Raw genomic sequence first — 17,587 nt, 5'->3', positions numbered from 1 at the left:
TAGCATTTAGGAACTGCCTCTATCCATTAATGGCACAAGAGGCAATCCTGGAGTACATTTTGTATTACCCATCTTTAGATCCAAGTTGCATATAAATATGGGCAGGGATGAGCTTTGTTTTACTTGAATGGATAGCCTGTTCTGGATATATATCCATCTCTCCACAATATTCAGTTTAGATACCTGGACTTAGTATTTCTGATGCCATTTGACTTGCTGATGTTCAGTAGGTCCATCTGAATTAGGTCAGAGGATGCCTTGTATGCTATACTCATCACCTCTAAGCACTCGGTGGTATACAGAATATAGTGATAAATCTTTGAGGTGGTCCATGCAAGACCTATTGTTTAGGACTTGTATCCTTTTAGTAAGATATCTCTGTGGGTATTCCAATTGTTGCATGGGTCTGGACAGATACATGCTAAAGCGGGCATTATACAAAATGATTGACTTAATGAGGGCTTTGTAAAGGGGACAATAACATCTCTAGATCTAGTCACAATTTGTTTATAAGCTGTGCAATATAGAAAGACTTTCTTATGGCTCTGGGCACATATTGGTCAAAAGTTAGGTCACTGTACACACAAGTTCCCAAATGCCAAACAACTGGGTCAGTTCTCAAGAGGCATTGTCAGTTTGGCAGTTCCCTGGATTAGATGACTTCCCAAAGGATATGATAATGTATTTCTTGGAGTTTAGTTTCAATTCATGATTCTGGCACCAGTTATTGTTTGGGACAAACCTTACTGCATGATGTTTAAGTCATATGGGGATTCAATAACTTCTCCCAGCTTGCATTAAGTCATATGGGGATTCAATAACTTCTCCCAGCTTGCAGTCATCTCAAACTTAGTCAGCAAAAGCCCTTTGGTATTTCCTTTTACTTTTGAGATGTATCTGCCAAACAGAAAAAGTCTCAGCACCGAACCCTGGGGGACTCCATTGGTGACTGGTCTCTTCCCCTTTTTTGAACTCCTGCATCCTGTGAGCAAGCATACATGTATATGTTCTTTGATTGACCTTCCTGATTGTATTAACCTGATCATATTAAATTATATTCGTTGTATAATACAGCACCAATTGTTAGAATATGTTTTAAATTTGTAGTTTGGAACAGTCTTCTAGTAAGCAATGAAACAAAATGTATGAACCAATAATAACAAAACTACCCATTTCAGAAAAGTTTAACGATAAAAGGCCACTCAAACTTCTGTCATTACAATCCACTGATATCAGTAAATATGCAAAATCTCTGTAGAAGTAAGCCATCTAAATAATTCCACATTAAAGGGATCTGTAACTAATAAATTTTATTGTTTCATCTACAAATAAAGTGCCTGTTGCCCTTGATGAATAAATTGCCTATGCTACATTAAAAAATGATAAGCTAGTAATTTTGCAATGGGAATGGAAGGCAAACTGATAATGGGTTCATAGTTACTAGGTAACTCCTCCAAAGGAGGACAATCATAGGACTGAAGCATCCACTCCCATTAAAGTACAACGTAGTACAGTATCAGTGATCCATCTGCATAATGTGGCAGTAGAACGCACAGCCTTCTGCATCAAAAGTAAGTACACTACCTGCTGTGTTACTAATAATGCACTAAACTTCTCTTCCCCTGAATTTCTCACCTCCTTGTAAAATCTACTTGATCAACTAAATCTTTCAAATTTGCAGCACAAGAAATCTGGAAAAAAACAAAATTTATTTGGGGGAGCAAAGGCCCAAAACCAGGGACACACATTAAATATTGCTTGTGTAATCTTAGAAAGCTGCTAAAATAAAGTGTTTTGTGTTACCATGTGTTTCCTGAAAGATAGGAAGACTGAAACTTAGAGCACTATCATTATTTAGTGAATTCAGTTTTCACTGATTTGCCAGAAAACCACACATTTTAAGAGTAACAGACCAAAAGTATGAGCCAAATATTCTGTGAAAATCTGGACAGTGTACTCAACTCCCTGAATCATAAGTGGTGGTATAGGTAGAGAATTCAGGCTCTTGTTTGAGCCTGAGTAACACTAACCACCTGGTATACCTACCTGGGGCATTTTGCACACACACACACACACACACACACACACACACACACACACACACACACACACACACACACACACACACACACACACAGAGGAGTAGCATAACTCCTGCAAATAAAAGAACAAAACTCCCCTACTGGCATGACTCTGGTTTTGGCAGCACCAACAGAACAGCGGCAGCATAACTCCTGTAACACAGAACAATGAGAGAAGAACAAACAAGAACAGCTAGTTTAATTTAACTTCCCATGTGAATTCCACGTTAGCATGAAAACTCCACTTCATTAATTTTTTCCCCAACAGGTCTTGTAGCTGTAAAAGTGTGGGGGGGGGGGGGACTCCTCCTCCCCCTGGCACTATGGTTCCGGCACCCATGCAAAGGATTCCTTCTCATTCAGCTTGAATATGATCTCTGTGTCATTGCTTCTGCTTCACAAAATAACTGCTCTACAAACTACCTCAAGCAACATTTGCTGGTATATTAACCTATCCTTTAAAAGGGAATGACGCGGTTTTACTTTTGCAAAGAACAAATTGCTGTCTATACCACTAGGGGCTTTCCTCTTTCTGAGTACTCTGTTATACAAACTGGTATGGAAGAAATCTTTCACTTGTCTGCTCAGAGAATTCTAGAAAGAGCTCTGCCTCCTTAAAGTGTAAGATCCCTTTATTAAATTACATCCCACATGCAATCTCCTCTATCAAACCTGAAATGTACAGTGAATTCATTTTCTATTCCAGCTCCTGAAGTTTGGAAACTATATTTTCAGATATTAAATCATCACAACCAATCATTAATTTTCATAAACTGCTGAATCACTTCCTGCGCAACAAATCCAAATGCAATTGTTTAAGAATCAGTGACATCACAACCTATTTCACAACACTGTTAAGTCAACACTCCCTGAACTTTCGCTGCTGAAAATTCATTGAGGTCCACTTGCCTTCATTACATCTCTCATTAGGATACTGAAACTCCTTCTGCAGCCACAGATCCTAGTAAATTACAGATGCAATACAACTACTAACACAAAATCACCCATCCTCCCTGATCCACCCAAGCTCAGCACTTCCTCCTTTGATTTCTGCAGAAGCCTAGACATGAAATATTGTTCTTACAAATTTACAGCCAGCCCCTCACATATCTCCTTTTCATACACCTCCACATTCTGCCTCCATCCTCCTCCACTTCTTAGACACAATTCACTCCCCTAAAACTTTTGTTGCACAACATTCAATTTCCTCCTCCTCCGAACCTCATCACATCTACACTTTCCCTTCTCACCTATTATATCCATAAATCCTTCCCCTACTATTCACCTCTTTCTGATATACTTAACTCAGTGTAAAACAGTGTGTCTTACTAGTTTTTACACTTTGTAGAAAATTAGTTACGTAGTAAAAAATAGTATTATTTTACTAGAGGTCATACTCTAGTACAGTATTCATTATGCAGTGTTGTTTTGTTCTTCTTTTGGCTTTTCCTGGTTAGGGGTCGCCACAATGAAACTTCGGTCCGCTAATGATTGGCAGTAGATATTTACGGTGTCGAGGTGCCAGCCCGATGCCCAACCTTCAACGAAGGCATGCCCATTCACGCATGTCTTTCGACCGCCACTCTACCACGGGGAGGACATGCTGACTCCACACAGAAGGCGCTCCAGCCGAGAATTGAATGGGAGAACCCTCTTGCTGTGAGGCAACAACACTATTGCTGCACCCACGAAACTCTCTGTACTCCTTCTGTTAATGAGTTCAGCAACCTGTTGCCCACCTAGCATTTATCACTGCAGCAAAGTGATGCCTCCAGGTGTTTTTGCAGTTACAGACTATTGATGCCTCTAGGTGTTAAATACTGTTTGATCATATTTGCATTAATAATTCCAAAACCATGCTACATGCAGGGTATTAGAAGATTTCATCTTAAAATTTACACAACGACAAACACAACTGTGTTGATATTTAATGTTTTGCCTACTGCAGATAGTGATATGGAATATTATTTGCATAGTATTTACTTGTATTGCAATAATGTTCATAATTATTTAACTCTCTCAATAATGAAGTGGCACAGACAAAAAAAAAAATGCTTAGCCTCATATAAAAATTCACAGCTCTGTGAAGAAAGTACTGCTGGTGGTATGTGTGTTGCTTGAATGTTTACTGAGATGCCATAAGCTTTTTACACAATATTACATATTCATATACACTGTGGTTATTGTGACTTGTAAAATCCAGTTTAAGACCTCGGATTGAATGAATGCAACTGTCAAGTGTTTTCTAATGACACTTATGGTTCTACAGATATGAACATTTGTTTGAACTGTAAGGCGATAACTTCATTGTTAAAAGGTTTAGGCCACACCTACTGGAAGTTTGAGTACAGACTCAGAAGAGCTCCTTGCAGGAAATGAACTAAAACCATAGCTCTTTCTGCATCACTGATTTACTGTTTTTTCTTAATAAAAATTACGGTGTAATCAACTTCTTCTATTACCTTGCATCCTTTTTTCATCAGGTTGGAAACCTTGGGCTGACCCTGAAAATGGTCCACCTGGATTAGTGCTGTACTCCAATCAACAAATGCATAAATAAGTAAACTACCACTAACTAAAAGGAAACCTGATTGAATGCTTCTATACAAAATGCTCATCAACACCTCCATCCTCCAGTTGAGCCTGGGTCACTGGACTAGAATGCGCTGCTAAAGGTCCTTCACGGTCAGATCTCCAATCCACTTGGTCACCAACTTCCTCCCACAGGACAGACCTGCTTCATGTGCTACCACATTTCAGTTTGTTCTATTAATGTGTTGATCAAAGACTGTGTGGTTTTTACTGTAGTTGGAGGAGCTTTACATTATACTGAAACTGTGCCCTTTAAGAATCATGTATGTAGTTTCACGTGCTGATGCTTTAATGTTTACATATTTCTGTGTACATACTAAGAAATTTAATGGATGCTTACTAAGTGATGGTTTTATAACTTACTAGTATACTGCTATGATCTGATGACTGTTTTTTTACAGCCCTACACAGCTTATCACTGCATACTTTCCATCAGTACACCTCCTTTTATAGTCTGTATTTCCATAAACTTTAACTTCCTTCTCTTACTTTGCCTCTGTTTTTTTCCTCCATCTATAAGATAGCTTCCTATGCTTTACCTTTCCTGCCTCCATATAATATTCAGTCCAGCAGCTTCTGTTTTTCATTCCATTCATAACCCGTAGATATTACATTGTATCTTCTGTCATTCAAGCAGCTGTAGCTCTGCAGCACATCACTTAACTGAGAACTAGCCCTGTATAATAGCTGCACTTGTGATCAGAAGCCTATTGGGACTATTTGTTATTGTGCAGTATAAGCAAGTTTACCATGAAGACCCTAGCTGTATATTAATGTAAAGAGATCAGGCATTTATTGCTTTGTGTTGGACAGTGGCTGTGCTCTTCCCCCAAGGGAGAAGTCCTTACACTCTATGGACCGCTAACACACAAGTCACTACCCTTTATTTGACAATTATGTTACACTACCTAAACTGGTTACATCCTCCCCATAGCTCCTTGCTCTCTACTTTCTATAACTGAAAGAAAGCCTGTCTGACGTTGTGTTTCCATACTAATGGCTCACCAACATCCATAAACTGATTACTTTCTGAAGTAAAGGGCCTCCATGGTTAGGGAAGCCATGCTACACACCCATACTTATCCCCAATTCCCACCCACCCCACCTTACTCCCACATTATACTACCTCCCATCACTGGTGGCACAGAATCCCTGTACCTCCCCAAAGCACTTCATTGTCATAGAATCACTTTTTCTATTCACAACTTCCATCTAATATTTAGCATAATTCAAAACACCCTTTCTCCCTCCCATACCGCAATGCACTTTTTCCAATCCTTCTAAGCCCTCTCTGACAGTACCTTTTAACAAATCTTTAGAAACACCCCTTGCTCCATTCACCCCATTGACCTCCCCTCACATAACACAGGCTAATTTTAATGTAATTCTATTATCACTACTACCGACAGACAATGTTTCTAGCCAATATGCTGCTATTTTTGTGTACTCACTGCACTAACCCACCTCTCTAGCTGTCTCCCATACCAGTAAATATTACCTCAATAACATTTCCACAGTAGAACTCACCTCAGATCTCCTACAAAATATCATTTAATCTATAGAGTTCTATTGTTGCTGACCTCTTCAACTGCAGTTAGATCAAGTCAAATTACTTACCAACTGAAATTACAGGAAAACTTAAGTTAAATGTTAATAGCTCTACACTTGTATACACTATTTCCACCCAGAAACCCAGTGGTGAAGTTCACATCAACTTCACTAAACAGCAATCCAACAACCCAGGCAACACAAGTACAAAAGCTTCTATATTTACTTCCTTATTTACCTTTTGAATCCAAACTCCTGCTCCTAGATATGAATGTTAGAAGTATATGTAACAACCTCAAATACATTTATGCATATATAGCTACTCACTCCTCTGATATTCTCGTTATTACTGAAACTTGATTAAAGAAAATACATTAAAAAATGAAGCAATCCCCCTACATTTAACATACTCAGGATCAACAGCAGAAGGAAATGTTTTGGTGGTGAAATGGTTAGAACCAATCCTATTCTTCATACAGATCCTAAAATTTAACAATGTGGAACTCCTAATATCATTCCTCACATCAACATAGAAAGTCTCTATGTATTTCAAATATTTATACTCCATCTGGTAACATTTCAACAGCAGAAGATATCTCCAACTGGATATCTCATCATATTCAACAAAAAACAATTATATTGGGTGACCTCATCATAGACTGACAGCTAATCAATAATAATACTCTCTCAGAATCATTTAACTTACACTCTATGGACCACTGACCTACTTGGTCACTCTCCCCTCGTGTGACCTTTAGGTTATACTTTCTAAACAAGTTACATCCTTCCCATATCTAAAAAGTCTGAAAGGCACACAATTTAGATTGGATCCTTACCAACAAACCTACAGTAACAAATTGAAAAACAATTTATAACTAAGTGTATACAAAATTTAACAAAAACATCTTTATCAATATTTTGACCTAATATACCTGGAGCGTATGAAAATCTATGCCACTTGATGTTGCCATCTTACACTTCAATGAAACTTTTATAAATATTTCTTAACAGCCTTCTCTGTATAGGAATAAAAAGAGTCAAATCAAACTCTGCACCGTGGTCAGTAAAGAAACTAAGAACATCCGGTTTCAAAGAAGCAAAGCCTAGAAAGACTGGCATTAAAGCAAAACACCAAACACATTTCATAAATTTAGGCATCTCAGAAATCAACTGCATTAAAATGGATAAACAAACCTAATATACTAACCACTATAAACACCAAAACATCAAGATTTTTTTGGTTGTCACTAAACAAACTAATACATCCTGGCCAAACCATGACACCTTCTCCTGCCACCACTGACTCAATATCATCCCGGTTCAACTCCTATTTTATGCAGACAGTGCTATCTTTGATTAATAACAATAATTCATTTGTTTTTATGTCCTAACTAGTCACATTCCTTCATTCATTCATTCCATTCTCTTTCCTCTCAGTGTCCACCTCGGTTATAAGAAACTAAAACCAACTACTTTAGGTGCTGACCAGCTTCTAACAGAATACAAAAAAAAAAAAAGCAGCTGATGCTGTGGCTTTTCCTGTATCCCATACTGATGAATCTATCCATATCTGGAAAAAAATTTCCCTATCTGTGAGATATGTCCAAGCCATCTGGAAAAACATTATCCTATACAATACCACTCCACAAAGGTGGCATATCAACAGACTTTAGGGTTGCCAGCTTTCTTTGTGGCTAAAACTGGACTAAAGTCACGCCCCTCGCATCACACATAACCCCACCCATTCCCACCCCCTCTCCCGCCCATGCCCCACCCATTTTGTGACATCACAGTGACATCAGCTGATGGGACCACCCACTTTGATGACTTAAGCCTTACTTAAAGGGGAGAAAAGAACACAGGCGGCACTAATTGCACTGCTAGGCTGCTGCAGATGTAAGTACCAGTATTGATGAAAAGTGTCAATATGGTGCATTTTTTTCCAGTTATTTATTTTCTATGTTCCTAAACCTAATTATGGATGATCCATGGAGATAAAAGGTCAAGAGCTAGCAGCCTGTGCACATGGTGGTAAATCTGATTAAAAAAATCCAAAAAAAATGTAAGCAGTTATCTTTGCTATTAAAAAATTGTAAGTTTTGATTTACCCCATAAGATCATTTAAGTCAATAACATCACTTTACTGCTCATTCAGAAATGATGATCTTAACATTCCCTTGCATTTTGAAAGTTCTGTCAAATACTGTTTGTACTGGGGCGTAGGACAGGTACTCAGTTGTTAAGATGTAACATATTTTCCGTTTCGTACTTCGGATTAGGAAGTTTCAGTCCTTGGCTGCACCTGTATTGGGTGGGGGTCAATTGAGCTAAGTGTTACTGCCCCTAGTGTGATATTTCAGATGCTAGTACTTAAGATCTTGTACTGGGTCCGACTGACCTCCCACTCTTTTTCTTTACATGTCACATATGCAAAAAATGGGATAAAGGGGTTGTGGATGAATGGATTTCTAACAGGTGACATGTTTTATGTTACTTTCAAAGTATACGTCATAATCTCAGAAAAGCACATATACTTTAAAGAGTTTCATTAATGTTTTTCTATATCGCGCCAAAGTTGCGGGTTAAAACAGGTAACTTCCTACAACAATGCGCTCTAATACAAGTTTACGAAGATGCAGACTGGACCGCCGCTATGCAGTTGTAAAATGGCAATAAGACTGAATGAAAGATGACTCAAGCCTCTAGATCTAAGAAAGATGCACGAGGAAAAGAAATCACATGCAGCTAGCACACTTGCCATTTTCTGAACATGGCAAAGAGATAGTTTTATTTTTCAATGTGGTCCCTTGCGACAGAATTAAGTAAAAGCAAAATAATGTTGGGTAACTCCAAGTGCCCAAAAAGCAAGATGCACAATTTGTTTCATGGAATACGGTTCAACATAGTAGATGAGGATAATACAAATCAGGACGTGTTAATTGCTAGCAGTATTACACTGCATGGTGAAGTTCTAAAATCAGTCTGAGTGTACTACAATGCAACACTGGGCAATGTTGGCAGAGTGCTTAAGCATTTTAAATCTTTCTATAAGATTTCTTTTGTCACTGCTTGGTAGTTGGTAGGATAATGATAGCTAAAAAAATACCGTTTTCCCACCGTGAGTACTGCCTTCCAGTGATATCTCTACAATCCGTATAGCAGAAAATAAAATTTGTCCATTTGTATTACATCACTGCCACTTAAGTTAATGTATGTACTGTCTAAACTATGTAGCTACCAGGAATACTGAAGTTAAAAGCATTTCATTGTTGTGTAGTAGCTAGTAGTGTATCGCATCGCTCCGCTCGAGCTGGATACATTTACTTTCTCCTTTCCTCTGGCGGCACAAAAAAAAAACTGGACTTTATGAGTTTAAATTTTTTAACTGGACAATTTGTCTGAAAACCGGACAGTTCGGTCAAAAACCGGACAGCTGGCAACCCTAACAGACTTTTCCAGCTGTAGACCTACTGCCATCCTATTCCCTCTGTCTAAAATGCTAGAAAAATGCATCCACTTGAAGGTGATGCAGAACATTAAGTCTTACTACCTTCTCTCCAAACTCAGTATTGTTTTAAGACCTCACGAGAATACTAGCACTGCACTCCTCAATTTTAACAGCATCATTAACCAACATAACAATGACAGCAATTTGGTATCTTCACTAACCTTGGATTTATCAAAAGCATTTCGCACCATACTCCAATCAACTTCTTATTGAACTTCCTTCACTCAGTGTCAGTCGGCCTCTCTCTCATGGTTCCAGAGCCATCTGATGAACAGTCAAGCAAGCAGTCAAATGGATACAAAATCTCTTCCTTCCAGTCACTGTTAGCATCCCATAAGGATCAATATTAGGCTCCCTCTTATTCAATATTTTTATAACCAAACTACATGCTACCATTTACCTCACTAGCATATATGCTAAGTCCTGCATCCTTGTATGTGCAGCCCCTATTCCTACCAACACTTCAGGACATCACCCAAAATTATTGCAAACATCTAAAAAAACTTATACTCTTCACTCCTAACCAATATCAAAATGAAAGACAATCTTTCTAAATAACCTCATCCAACAACACAAAAATTCAAAGTGCAACCCAAACAAAACTTCTGAGTCCTAACTGACAATTCAAATATGACCAATACATATCACAAGCCCTTTAAAAAACACCAGAAACTCTGCTCCCTGTATAGAACTAAGCATTAACTCATAGATGATGCAAGATAAACACTAACATCAGTTTAACTTTAAAATGTTGAAAATTATATCCTCAAGTGTTCACTTACCCAAACCAAAATGATGAAAACACTTTGCACACACTTACATGTGCGAACCAGTCACTTTAAGAAAGTCGACACTGAGGAATGTCAACTTTCACCGAAACTACCTGCACTTCTGGATTTCTCCTACAAACATTTTGCAGGGGGGCAAGCCCCCCTGCATCCCCCACAACCCCTGCTACTTATATATACAAACTCCAAGATTGCACTACGGTAAGGGAAAGGGTATATTTCCCGATCCCCACTATAGTGCAATCTCCACTCAAAAGGCCGAATTCACAGCAACGAATGCTACTATGCATTCGCTGTTGTGAATTCAACATTATTCTTTTTTCAATAAAATGTAACTTTGAAAAGTTACTTTTGTACATGCTGTATCTCACAGATAATCAATAACATTGTAAAGGTAAACCGTTACATCTACGTACCTTCTTCCATCACCATTTGCTGCTAGTATTCTTATAAACCTAAATGCTACACTTAAAGCTAAACTCATCACCTATTACAACAAAGTAGCCAAATTTTCTACCAACCTTACATATAGGACTCATCACTGCAGAGAACTGGAACAACTAAACTTGCTTGAGCTACCATACTATTTAAACACACTCAACTTATGATTGCACATGATCTTATACATACATCTGAAAAATGTCCAGCACTAAAAGACATCCTGCAGCACTATTTTCCAGTTAGAGACATTTGTTTACACAATAAGCTCTTAATAATCACAGCAAATTGTATGAACAAAGCAGGTGACTCACTATACTCCCATTATGTATCTAACTCTGAAATACCATTCCAGAATACCTAAAACAGATCATGAAACTTTAGAGTTAATGGCTAATAGGAAATTATCAACAGAATAATTTAACATCAGCTATTATCCTTACTTCATTTAACCCACACAGAAATCAGATAGATAGTGGAACACAGGCCTAATGTAACACCTTTTATTAGGTCAGCACAGGTTTTGCAATTATTTGGGTTTACTGATTAGCCGGAGCCCTTTGGCTGGTATAGTCAAGTTACTGATGTTAGACAGTGTCTAAATTTCCAATTGCACCTAGAAAGGGAAATACAAAATCTGTTTCTTATTGGCTAAAAAAGACGTCAAAATGCTGCGTGGAAGAAAATGTTCAGCTTTGATGCTTAGTATGACAATCACACCGCAGAGACTGTGTGTGTGTGTTTGTATATACATACGAGTTATGGCTTACGATAAAAATTCTCAGTGCATGTTACATTAGAGTCAGTGTCCATTCAAATGAAAAAAAAAGATGAAGAGACTACTCCATTTTGAAAATAAATCACAATAACGTGTAGGGAGCTGGCTAAATTGAGGAAAGGAAAACAAGAACTTGTTAGTGTGTCTAAACAAGCAATCTTTGTAAGACAGATGCATTGGTTAATAGAAACTGTGACTCAAACGATGTCTACTATGAAATAATGAGTTATGAAAAATGCAGGGACTACCAAGAGGAAAACATATATCAGAATGGATGGATGTTTTATGCAATTAGTACACTATGCAGGACGTGGTTTTACTAACTGAAAGAAAGTGGAGAGAAATGTTTGTTTGCATGTCAGTCTAAGGTTCTGACATACTACTAAAGGACAACAGTGCTATACGGTTAAAACGGTCATAAATAAAACACAGGTGCCAAAACAGAAACTCCAGTAATCTTATAGCCACTGTTAACTTTCTGATATAGACAGCAGTTTGTATCCAGTGTAAATTCAACATAAAATCATGTATTACCAGAATAAGAAACATCTGTTGCTGTTAAGTACAAATTGTCTGTGTCCAGTGTTACATGCTTAGAGGAAAAAGTTCTCAAGTGCTAAAATATCTCATAAAACCACTATCCAGGTTCAGACTACTGACCGTCAAATCTCAAATGTTCTTCTTTCCTTGAAGAACCATAACTGCATGTGTCATGTAGAATGATCAGACTGCGAAAATGTGCTGGGATCGACATGTCAGTCATTTCGCATATAGCTGTCTCTCTATGGGCATTCATCCTAGTTCTGAGGGTCTAGCCTCTCTCTCATATAGTCTATTCTCTGGACATTTCCTGCATTTGAACAGATAAATCACATTTTTAGAAGTGTACATAAATGTGTATTTTGAAACTTTGTTCTGTGAAGTTTTATCAGAAGTAATGTAAATCATCTGACATGTTTTGCACCTTGGATGGTTGCAAAATTTTGTGCCATTTGGGACTATATTCCATTTTGGTCTGTGTGTGCTTTTCACAAGATTCTTCTTTAGATTTGGTGTAAATTTAAATGACAGTACTGGAAGTGCTTGAAAAATGTTTCTTAACTTATCTTCACTGAAAATTGGATGGAGATCTCTTACAATTTTGTAGAGTTTTTTTAAGGTCTACATGATATGTTGTCACCAGTGGAACTGTACTGCATGAGTTCCTGTCTTTATACTGGAACAGCTGTTCCCATGTCAGCTGTATTATCCCAAATACTGCCCTGTAAAACTCCATGGAAGAGTGACCTTGAACAATCATGATTCTTTTGGGTTTGCCAGCTGAGTTTACTCTTGCCTTACTAGAAAAATGCAGTGATAGTGAAGTGCCCGACTGTAAATAACCACCTTCTTTGTGTGGCTGGGATGATTATTGCTTCTGCACAGATACATATGTCTGTCATTTGGTTTCCTGTAGACAGAGGTCTATAATGTCTCATTGTGTATAGTAAACTTAATAATACTCCAATGAGAGTTTAATAGCTGGGTGGCTTCTGGTGGGTCCTTGGATGAATTCCTTCAAGCAAGTAAATGCTGTATGTTCCAGATTAACCCAAGAAGAACAATTCTCACTTGACTTTCTTCTTACTTTATCCAAACAAATTAATCCAACTTGCTGAGCATGCTTGTTAGATAAACCTACTATTCATACTGACTTCTCCCTCATTGTCATTCCTGTACAACAAGATATTTAATGCTTGTTAATCATTTTTCCTGTTAACTGCTATTATCACTGTGTAATGAGAATTGTAACTATAAGCCTGAAATCTGAAGAATCACAACATAAAACTGCACCAGTGGAAGTCATTTATTGGCATTGCTTAACACTGATGGAAACTGCAGAACATTAAACATTGAATTACCCCTTAGACAAGGTTGTGACAGAAAAGGATCCCTCCACCAGTCTACCTATTTGGTAAACAAATAGTACAGTTTTGTACCTACCATAAATGTAGATGTTCGAGGATCCACATTGCTGCAGTCCTAACTATTGGGTAGTCCGCTGTCCAGTCGGCCCGAATACCAAAGTATATGGCTGACGTCGGTCAGGGCGCATTAGACTGACGTCAGTACGTCAGGGTACTAATGCGCATGACCGACGTCATATCCTCAGTCTTTTCTTGCCCCAGATGTCAGAAGACCCTGAAAAGATAAGGCCAAAACCAAAAACTCCAAACATACCTGCACCAAAAATATGTACAAGATATACAAAATAACTAGAAAATAACCTCACCTACACAACCACCCCTAAACACAGAGGGAAGGAGGGAGGGTAAATTGGACTGCAGCAATGTGGATCCTCGAACATCTACATTTATGGTAGGTACAAAACTGTACTATGTTCTTCATTCCACATTGCTGCAGTCCTAACTATTGGGTAGAATCCCAAAGCAGAGGTAAGGGAGGCTGGCAAATCATAAGGAAGCAGGAACTGACAACATGCCTTGCAAAATAGCTGTGGCAAAACCAGCCCTAGACTTAGAGTAGAGAGGAAGGTGATAATGCTTAGAGAAAGTATGCACTGAACTCCAAGTAGCTGCCTCCAAAATATCCTTAGTTGCCACCCCTTAGAAATGCTGTAGAAGTGGCAGTAGCCCTAGTGGAATGAGGCCTAATCCCAACTGGAATCTCCTTGCCATGATGGGAATAACAAAATGCAATGCAAAATCCAATCCACCTAGAAATAGTTTGTTTTGACACAGGCTTGCCCTGAGAACTCAAAGCAAAAGAAACAAACAACTGCTGAGACTGCCTAAAATCCTTAGTCCTGCTTAAATAATAACGCAATTGCCTGTGCACATCTAAAGTGTGCAAAATCTTTTCCCCTTTATTTTGGGGATCTGCATAAAAAGTAGGCAAATGAATAGTTTGGTTTAAAGCCACACTAGAAACCACCTTAGGCATAAAGGAAGGATTAGTACGTAATGATACCCTATCCTTATGAAAAATCAAAAAAGGCTCTACCGCCATAAGGGCCTGTAATTCAGAAACCCTTCTTGCAGAAGTAATGGCCAACAAAAAAGCAGTCTTCCATGACAAATATTTCAATTCAGCAGTAGCCGCAGGCTCAAAAGGTTGTAGAGTAAGTTTCTCCAACACAAAATTGAGATCCCAAGCAGGAGTAGGAGCTCTACGTGGGGTCTTATATTCTTTGCCCCTCTAAGAAATTGCTTGAACAAAGGATGCGAAAACAATGGTGGGTCACAATCATAGTGAGCTGAAATTGCTGCAGCATGAATCTTAATGGAAGAGAAAGACAAACCTTTGTCCAATAACTCAGTAAGATATTGAAGAGCCACACTCAAATTAGGCTCAGAAATCTCCAAATTGTTTGCTGCACTCCAAAATAAAAATCTCTTCCATTTTTCTGCGTACACTTTCCTTGTACTAGGTCTCCTGGCTTCCATAATCACATTTAAAACTTGTTGAGGAAGTTGAGACCTGCTGTCTTTCAAAACAGAATATGCCAGGCTGTTAGATGAAGAGAGTGAAGCTTGACATTGAGCAGGTGACCGTCCCTCTGAGACAACAGGTGTGGAATCAAGGGTAAAGGCCATGGAGGCTTCCTTACCAGACTCCTCAGTAATGGGTACCAGTGCTGCCGAGGCCAATCTGGAGCTATTAAAATCATCCTTGGCTTGTCTTGTCTGACCTTTAGAAGCACCTTTGGAAGAAGAGGCAGAGGTGGAAAAGCATACACATGAAGATTTTTCCAACTGAAAGAAAGAGCATCCACTTTCCAAGCTGTGTGATGAAACCTCTTCGTGCAAAACTTTGGCAGCTGGTGGTTTAGTGGAGAAGCGAACAGATCTATGTCTGGAGTTCCCCATGACACTGTCAATTTTTGAAATACATGAAGATCCAGTTTCCACTCGTGGGGATCCATGATTTGTCTGCTTAACACATCTGCTAAGGAGTTCTGTGCTCCCGGCAGAAACCTTGCCTGAAGAGTTAGTTGCAAGCTGAGCGCAGTCTCCCATAAAATCATTGCTTGCCTGCACAATGGGTAAGAATGAGTTCCCCTTGTTTGTTGATGTACCACATGACAGTTGTGTTGTCTGTTAGAATCAACACCTGTCCTGGAAGAAGTAACTCCTTGAAAGCCATTAATGCAAACTGGACTGCTAACATCTCTTTCATGTTGATATGTAGATGCTGTAGTCTGGCAGGCCACTTGTCTTGTATCCACTTTCCATTTAGATGAGCTCCCCAAGCAATGTCTGAGGCATCTGTCGTTAGAATCTGACTCGCCTCTGGCCGGGTCACAGAGAGTCCCTTGTTTAGGTGACATTCCTGAGCCCACCACAAAATTCCTTTTGAATGCAAGGTATTATTTGAATGACAGTGTCCAAATCCTGGCAGTGCTGTGTCCATACATTTTGAGATACCATTGCAGCTTCCTCATATGCAGTTTGGCATTGGGAAGCACCAGAATACAAGATGCCATGAACCCTAAGGCTTGAAGGACTGTCCTTGCAGTCAGCCCGGACTGAAGAGATAGCTGATGGAAGTAACTGGAAAGATTCTTTTGTTTGTCCGGGGTTAAAAGGCCATCTGGGCTGCTGTATTCAGTCTCACACCCAGAAAGCACATGTCTTGAGAGGGTACTAGACTGGACTTTATTTCGTTCACAGAATACCCTAGGCATCTTAGCACTGCTATGACATAATCCAAATGCTGTAGAAGGTCTTCCTTTTCCTGAGCTAGAATCAGGCAGTCGTCCAAGTAAGGATAGATTTGAATTCCTTTTAACCTGAAGTAAGCTATCACTGGAGCCAGAACCTTTGTGAATACTCTGGGCGCAGTGGATAAGCCAAAGGGCAATGCAGAGAACTGATAATGAAAATTTCCAGCTCGAAAACGCAGATACTTCCTGCAACTTAGTCCTATAGGCACATGAAGGTAAGCTTCCTTGAGATCTAAAGTTACCATCCAGTGATCTTTGCCCAGCAGAGGTAAAAGCTGCTGTAACGTCAACATTTTGAACTTGGGAATGTCCAGATAAGTGTTGAGGATAGATAAATCCAAAATTGGTCTCCACGTGTTCCCCTTCTTCGGTACTAGGAACAGGCGAGAATAAAATCCTAGGCCCCTTTCTGGTACAGGAACTGGCTGAATGGCCCCTATTTGGAGCAACAGAGAAATTTGCTTGTGAGCCTCTTTTCTTTGTAGAGGAGGAATGTCTGGCATGCCTTTGAAAGGAGGCAAGGTATGGAAATAAAACCTGTAACCGTGGTGAATGATATCCAGAACCCATCTGTCTTGGGTAATTAAATCCCAATTTTCTTTGAAAAGAGACAGCCTTCCTCCCAAAGGTGCTGCCAGGCGAGAATGTACTGGCAGCTGAAAAGGCAGGTCATTGGGTCTGCTTACGAAAGGACTGACCCCTGCCCTCACCAGAAGTCTGAGCAGGGGAACTCCCTGACCTAGGCCTAAAAGAACCTTGAGCTCTGCCCCTACCACGTCTAGACCTACCCCTAGACTGGGAATCATAAGCAGGATAAGTCCATCCCTTAGTAGGCCAATTTCTACTAAACTTCGGAGGCTGCACCTGCAAAAATCCTAACAGTTTGCATAGACTTAGCCTTGTCTTCCATTTTCTTTAAAACTGCTTCCACAGGCGAACCAAACAACACATCAGACTGCAAAGGAGCATCCAAAATCCTTGTTTTAACATGCTCAGCTAAATTCTGATCTCTCAACCAGGCATGCCTACGAAGAACAGAACCAGTGGCAGCCACCCTCGAGGAGGCCTGCACAGCATCAAAACCACACTGCAAGGAATGTTTACCCACCTGTTCAGACACATGAACTA

The 17,587-nt window shown here is 39.3% G+C and overlaps 1 protein-coding gene across 1 annotated transcript in view; it reads right to left on the bottom strand.

The window, feature by feature from the left end:
* The window catches only part of TTYH2 (tweety family member 2), a 2,201,930-nt gene that overhangs the window by 893,433 nt on the left and 1,290,910 nt on the right, over positions 1 to 17,587 (bottom strand). The gene's annotated exons all lie outside the window — the stretch shown is intronic.

This window comes from Protopterus annectens, chromosome 10.part0, assembly GCF_019279795.1.
Source record: "Protopterus annectens isolate FY-2018-M chromosome 10.part0, PAN1.0, whole genome shotgun sequence".
Taxonomy (NCBI): domain Eukaryota; kingdom Metazoa; phylum Chordata; order Ceratodontiformes; family Protopteridae; genus Protopterus; species Protopterus annectens.
The sequence above is the reverse complement of the archived record's forward strand: the minus strand, read 5'-3'. Positions and strand labels throughout refer to the sequence as shown.